The sequence below is a fragment of the Oncorhynchus keta genome, chromosome 23 (assembly GCF_023373465.1).
Source record: "Oncorhynchus keta strain PuntledgeMale-10-30-2019 chromosome 23, Oket_V2, whole genome shotgun sequence".
NCBI classification, from domain to species: Eukaryota; Metazoa; Chordata; class Actinopteri; order Salmoniformes; family Salmonidae; genus Oncorhynchus; species Oncorhynchus keta.
Genome location: NC_068443.1, coordinates 19,313,725 through 19,322,076, shown reverse-complemented (window position 1 = coordinate 19,322,076; position 8,352 = coordinate 19,313,725).

Genomic DNA, 8,352 nt, shown 5'->3' with positions numbered 1-8,352 from the left:
GATAGCCATGCTCCTCCCCTTCCCTAAGCACTGTGGGAGTCCCCTTAGTTTACTAAATCACTTTTACAGACTCAGGGAACCACTATAGACTTTGGTGTTTTGGACTGTTTTAGTCACTTTCTTTTACAACATTCAGCTATATTCAGTACCGTAGCCAAAAATGTCTAAACTTTTGGAAAGAATATCATCTAAACATTTTGTACCGTACATGGACAGATCTAACCATGCAGTGATGAAACTATGATGTCATTGTCAGCAGTTAATGAGTAACTAGATTGCGCACTACCCAAAAGTACAGAACAGTCCTTGTTGTTGCAAGTTTGTTGAATCATTCGGTATAAAGGTCAATACATTGATATAATGGCATATTACAGTAAGTAAAATTTGATGTAAAATTGGATGTAATAAATGTATCACTAGTCACTTTAAACAATTCCACTTTATATAATGTATACATACCCTACATTACTCATCTCATATGTATATACTGTACTCTATTCCATCTACTGCATTTTGCCTATGCCACATGGACATCGCTCATCCATATATTTATATGTACATATTCTTATTCATCCCTTTACACTTGTCGTGAAATTGTTAGATTACTTGTTAGATATTACTGCACGGTCAGAACTAGACACAGAAGCATTTCGCTACACTCACATTAACATCTGCTATCCATGTGTATGTGACCAATAACATTTGATTTTTGATTTGATTTAAGTGTTAAATATTTAGAAATGTACAATAATTGTGTTTAATAATCCTCCTTTTACATACAGTATTTGAAATATAGGATTGATAGTCCCCGTGTCCTTAATGGTTTGAGTTAAAATACAAAGGGAGACCGGGGCTAAAAGTAAAACTTTTTGCCTTTTGCTTATTTATGAAAAGATTGTTTGAGTTAGATAAATAAAAATATTATACACACAACATACATGTCTCAGCTACCATTACACACTACTCTACGTTTCTAGGACATACCAGTCTGTCACGACTTCCACCGAAGTCGGTTCCTCTCCTTGTTCGGGCGGCGTTCGGCGGTCGGCTTCACTGGTCTTCTAGCCATCGTCGATCCACTTTTGATTTTCCATTTGTTTTGTCTTGTTTTCCTATACACCTGGTTCTCATTTCCCTCAATTAGCGTTGTGTATTTAACCCTCTGTTCCCCCCATGTCTTTGTGTGGAGTGTTTATTGTACGTGCTTGTGCACATGGTGACTGGTGCGCAACAGGTTTTGTTACCCATGTCTTGTTATTCATTATTGTTATGAATTTTATGAATAATGGCTGAACAATGTATACATTTAACTAGAATTATAACTAATTGAATTCTACCCTGTTTTACTATATCTGATTTATAATGTGTGTGTGTGTCTAAAGCAGTGCTTCTCAATTATTTTCTGTTACGCCCCCCCTAGGAAGAAGTAAACATTTTGCGCCCCCCAACTCTCCGCCGCGACTGTAAATAGTATAATTTGTCTATACAATTGTTATAAGTACATCTCTGCATAACATTGTATCCATTGTATTTGATACTGAAAAATAAAATAAAATATAATCAATAAATAATAAATTCAAATTGATCAGCAACATTAACTCAGGAGCACAATATATGAAACACTTTGACCTATAAAACAAAAATTAATAAAACAATTTGTGCTGATGTACTTGGTCTTCAGTGCAGCAACAGCAGAGAAGCCAGTCTCACAAAGATAAGATGTTGCAAAAGGAAGAAGAATGCCAATGGCCCTCTGCCCTAAGAGTAGATACTGCCTCTCTACACTCAGCCAGAATTCACTCAGTGTCTGTGATGTGAACCTCAGTCTCAATGTGGAGTCAGACGTCATATCAATGAACTGGTCCTCCTCTGCAGAGCTGAAACTAGTTGGAGTTGGTGCATTGAAAGGATCTCTCACCCAGTCATATTGGGATCTGTTTTCAGGAAAGTACTTTTATTTTTGCAGCACTTGCGTCATCCAGCATGTTTCTTGTCATCGAGAGCCAACATTTGCCAAATTAGATGTTGGATCTCGATGACAAGACACATCATTCACCCAAGTTTCGTCAAAATTGGGACAATGGGGGTGCTATAGTAATAAACTGAAATTCCACACTTTAAACAAGCATATCTCCTCTGAGCTACAGTCATGACATGTTGTAGATATATGCAGCCCCTCATGAGCAACAACTTCCCATAAGAACCTATAAACTCCACACATAGACTTTCTGCAAATTAGACTTTTTGTCCCCTACCAAACTTTGAACAAGTATATCTCCTGACCCGTTTTCATTAATAGTAATAATAGTAATATAATAGTGAAGACATCAACACTATGAAATAACACATATGGAATCATGTAGTAACCAAAAAAGTGTTAAACTTCTTCAAAGTAGCCACCCTTTGGCTTGATGACAGCTTTGCACACTCTCAACCAGCTTCATGAGGTAGTCACCTGGAATGCATTTCAATTAACCGGTGTGCCTTGTTAAAAGTTAATTTGTGGAATTTCTTTCCTTCTTAATACGTTTGAGCCAATAAGTTGTGTTATGACAAGGTATAGGTGGTATACAGAAGATGGCCCTATTTGGTAAAAGACCAAGTCCATATTATGGTAAGAACAGCTCAAATAAGCAAAGAGAAATGACAGTCGATCATTAGTATAAGACATGGTCAGTCAATATTTCAAGAACTTTGAAGGTTTCTTCAAGTGCAGTTGCAAAAACCGTCAAGCGCTATGATGAAACTGGCTCTCATGAAGACCACCACAGGAAAGGAAGACCCAGAGTTACCTCTGCTTCAGAGGACACATTCATTAGAGTTACCAGCCTCAGAAATTGCAGCCCAAATAAATGCTTCAAAGAGTTCAAGTAACAAACACATCTCAACATCAACTGCTCAGAGGAGACCGCATGAATCAGGTCTTCATGGTCGAATTGCTGCAAAGGAACCATTACTAAAGGACACCAATAAGAAGAAGAGACTGACTTGGGCCAAGAAACACATGAAATGGACAGGAGGAAATCTGTCCTTGAGATTTTTGGTTCCAACCGCCATATCTTTGTGAGACGCAGAGTAGGTGAACAGATGATCTCCACATGTCTGGTTCCAACTGTGAAGCATGGAGGAGGAGGTGTGATAGCGTGGGGGTGCTTTGCTGGTGACACTGTCTGTGATTTATTTAGAATTCATGGCACACTTAACCAGCATGGCTACAGCATTCTGCAGCGATACACCATACCATCTGGTTTGTGCTTAGTGGGTCTATCATTTGTTTTTCAACAAGACAATAACCCAACACCTCCAGGCTCTGTAAGGGCTATTTGACCAAGAAGTTGAGTCATGGAATGCTGCATCAGATGATCTGGCCTCCACAATCACCCGATCTCAACCCAATTGAGATGGTTTGGGATGAGTTGGACCGCAGATTGAAGGAAAAGCAGCCAACAAGTGCTCAGCATATGTGGGAACACCTTCAAGACTGTATGAAAAGCATTCCAGGTAAAGCTGGTTGAGAGAATGCCAAGTGTGTACAAAGCTGTCATCAAAGCAAAGAGTGGCTACTTTGAAGAATCTCAAATATAAAATATATTTCGATTTGTTTAACACTTTTTGGGTTACTACATGTTTCCATATGTGTTATTTCATATGTTTTTCTTCACTATTATTCTACAATGTAGAAAATAGTACATATCAAGAAAAACCCTTGAATGAGTAGGTGTGTTCAAACTTTTGTCTGGTACTGTCCGTCTTCTCATTGACATCCGGCATTTACAAAATTACACTGACTGGCCCAAGGGGGCGCTATAATAACAGTGAGGGAAAAATACTTTTGTTTTTCTTTCTCATTAATCCATGCAACATACTGTAGATTTGAATAATTGTCACTAATTTGTTCAAAGGGGGATGCTTTATCATGGATTGTGTGGTGTGACATGTTTTTACTGTTGCCTGGATGAAAAATAGTATGATTTGAAACTGCTATTCGGATGAAAATACAAAAACAGAGTAGCCAAAATGTATATATTTTATGTATGATACTTTTAGTATTCAAAGGTATGATTTATTATGTTTCTAAGGTATTGTCTTAGTTGTACTGGGAAACGTGATGTAAAGAAATACAATTTTATGTAATTATGTAAATGTTTCTAAATACTATATAAAATAGCATACACTTTAGGTAAGGGGTCAATTGTAACATGTGTTACAACTGACCCCAATTACTAATTTGAGTGTAATCTGAGCAATAATTATTATCATCAACTATATCAATAAAAATACCTCTTCTTATTGCTAAAGATTATATATGATTTATATGTAGAATATTTATGAGTACTCCTAAAACTTCTCAGGTATGTAGACACTAACCAACCACTAGCACATTGAATGACCACTTTCTACCTGGTTTCATATTTGAGTTATTTAGCTGTTACAACTGACCCTGTGTTACTTTTAGCCCCAGATTCCCCTAAGTACTTTTACAATACATTCAGATCTCTATCTTGTGTGTGATAAAAACAGTGTGTTCTTTTTTCCCTCAACAATGTTACAGGCAGATGACATCTTTACCACGTATCAAGGTACGCTTTATCTAAAAGATAAGTATATTGTGAAAAACTGAAAGGGAAACTAACTCTAGGCCATTGAAATCAACTATCAGGGAGTTTCATATTTACTTACATTGTAACTAATTAAAAAAAAATGTTTTAAACATTGTAACATGAGGATGTTAGCATAAAAATGACCAATTCATAACACATTGTTGGATGTTCTGGATATTTGTTAATACTGTCTCTAATACCACAATGTCTTTCTGAACATCACAAATGTAGGTGCCATAACAATTTATAAAGAGGAATTGATGTGCTGCTGAAATGTAGAAAACAGGAAAAGTATAATATTTTGGATCTAAAAATAGTAATTTGTGAAACATTGAAACACTCACCCTCCAAGTTTACATTTTGCTACAGTGTACGTAGTATGGACTCATTTGGATGTGTGAAAGTCCATGGACTTCAAACCTTAAAGACATCCTCCAACGATTGTTTTACTTTTACAGTTGAAAAGCGATATCCCAAGTATAAATACAGTAAAGTACACACATTAAAGGGTCAAATACATTTTGAGCAAAATAGTGTGTTTTAGACAACTGCAAACTTCAAGGCATTCAGGAGTTGGTCTCATGGGATTTGTGTGATGTCACCGGCCTCCCACCTTGCTTGAGGAACACTCAAGGAGCAAAAGAGAACAACCCTACATTTGTGATGTTCAGAAAGACATTGTGGTATTAGAGACAGTATTAACAAATATCCAGAACATCCAACAATGTGTTATGAATTGGTCGTTCGTATGCTAACATCCTCATGCTACAATGTTTAAAACTTGTACCATGTCATGACTTACTTGGACCACCTTTTGAGATGTGCCTTTTAAGTAAATCAGCTGTTAAATGACTAGAAGAGGTGACTGGAGTGCCACTTTAAGTTTAACTGTGGGGTGGCAACGTACATGGACTTCCTTCACCATGATAACACTTTGAAACCCTGAGTGATGATTGAGGAAAAGAGAGAATACCATAAACATCATACTATACTATCTTGTCAGTGAAGGGCCTAGAAACACATCATTTTAGAAAGGATCCGCGTTCATTTCTCTTTTGACATGCCGCCCCCATCTGGCCAAAAATGATAGTAATACATTTGTTTTGCTATAGATACACACAGCGAGGCAGGGCTTAACACGAACACGCCCCCGAGTAGGATACAGCCATAGGGTACTCCCGTTACTCATATATCTTAAATGACTTACTTTATTCATAAACCGACAACTGCTGTATTCATTTTTTAATTCATTCTATGAACACTTAGGATAGGCTTGGTTGGTCATTTTTCATACTTCCATGCCATCTTAATCAACAAACCACATCATTCCTGAAAACACTTTCATTCGAAACGTAAAAATATTAGCATGAACAGAGACTGTCTCGATTATCAGCCAAAAACGATTAGAGTGGCAGAATAAGTATCTTTCAAATAATGTGTTGTGACCGCCAAGTATGTTAATAACAACATGTGAGGCTGCTGAAAACGTTTATTGAAACGACCAAAAAGCGCCAGTTGTTTGCAGCGGATACCGCCAAAGTTTGACTAATTACATGGGAGTAATGAGAATACCCTACTGCTGTACACTACTCGGGTGTGTGGTTACGTTAAGCCACGCCATGTATATCTATACCACCACTGACCATACATTCTTCTTCACAAAGGGGCCACAGAAAAAAAGGTCCATGTTGTTTCCATGTTGTAGTATAATCTCTTTGAGACTACTTGTCAGTGATTGTGTCCTGGCAGGATTTGTAGTGGAAAGTCTGATGGGTCAAAGTTGCATCCTGTTTTGTTCCATACCCCTATGATGAACATTGAAGTACCTCTTGGGAAACAGGAATTGAGATGTCTCTGTGACAAATTACTTACATAACAAAATGAAATTCTGTAGGCTACATTGAGATGTGTACCAGTTTTCTAAACTATTATTTTGAGTGACAATTGTTGAATTATTCATTACACTGTGCGATAGCAAAAAATATAAGTTCAACTAATAAACATCTTTATTGTCAGTATCTTGACAATATAACCCCTGTATATGAAATCAAATTATTTTGAAAAGGATCTGAAGGAAAACTTTAGTTATTTTGTCATGGGACATGCCATCTGGCCAAAAATGATAGGGTACATTTATTTTGCTATAGATACACACAGCGAGGCAGGGCTTAACATGAACACGCCCCCGAGTAGGATACAGCCATAGGGTACTCCCGTTACTCAAATATCTTAATTTACTTACTTTATTCATGACCCGACAACTGCTGTATTCATTTTTTTATTCATTCCATGAACACTTAGGATAGGCTTGGTTGGTCATTTTTCATACTTCCATGCCGTCTTAATCAACAAACATAATTCCTAAAAACCCTTTCATTCGAAACGTAAAAATATTAGCATGAACAGATAGACTGTCGCATGGAATGTACGTCTCGATTATCAGCCAAAGAGACGATTAGAGTGGCAGAATAAGTGTCTTTCAAATAATGTGTTGTGACCGCCAAGTATGTTAATAACAACATGTGAGGCTGCTGAAAACGTTTATTGAAACGACCAAAAACTCTCAGTTGTTTGCTGAGGATGCCGCCAAAGTTTGACTAATTACATGGGAGTAATGAGAAAACCCTACTGCTGTACACTACTCGGGTGTGTGGTTACGTTAAGCCACGCCATGTATATCTATACCACCATTGATCATGCATTCTTCTTTAAATAGGGGCCACAGAAAAAAGGTCCATGTTGTTTCCATGTTGTAGTATAATCTCTTTGAGACTACTTGTCAGTGATTGTGTCCTGGCAGGAATTGGAGTGGAAAGTCTGATGGCTCAAAGTTGCATCCTGTTTTGTTCCATACCCCTATGATGAACATTGAAGTACCTCTTGGGGAAACAGGAATTGAGATGTCTCTGTGACAAATTACTTACATAAGAAATTAAATGCTGTAGGCTACATTGAGATTCCTAGCAGTTTTATAAACTATTATGGTGAGTGCCACATTTTTAAATATTCATTACACTGTGTGATAGCAAAAAAGAAAATTAAACTAATAAATATCTTTATTGTCAGTATCTTGACAATATAACCCCTGTAGTATATGAAATCACATTATTTTGAAAAGGATCTGAAGGAAAACTGAGCTATTTTGTCACATGGCCAAAAAATACCATGTGGTTTGAATATTATTGACTGTCTTCTAATCTAGCGGATATTTTAGAATAGTTCAATCTCTTTGAGTCTACTTATCAGTGATTGTGTCTTGTCCTGCTGTCAGGAATTAGGGGTCACAGTACTATGGTCCATGTTGTTTGCATATTATCGACAGTCTTCTAGGAGATATTTTAGAGTTATTCAATTGGGTCTACTTTTCAGTGATTGTGTTCAGTCCTGGCAGGAATTGGGGTGGAAAGTCTGATGGGTCAAAGTTGCTTTCTTACCACTATGACCTTTCGAAGTACCTCCTCGGGATTAGTCTGTTACAAATTACTTTTAAACAAATTTTTAAAAATCTGATGCAGTAGACTACATTGAGATTTTTAGCAGTTTTATACATATATCCCTCGAATATGGTAGATATCCTCTACCTAGATACAGTGCATTCGGAAAGTATTCAGACTCCTTGCAAAGATTTTTTCAGGTCTTTCCAGAGGATGTTAGATTGTGTTCAAGTCCAGGCTATGGCTGGGCCACTCAAGGACATTCAGAGACTTGTCTGTGTGCTTAGGGTTATTGTCCTGTTGGAAGGTGAATCTTC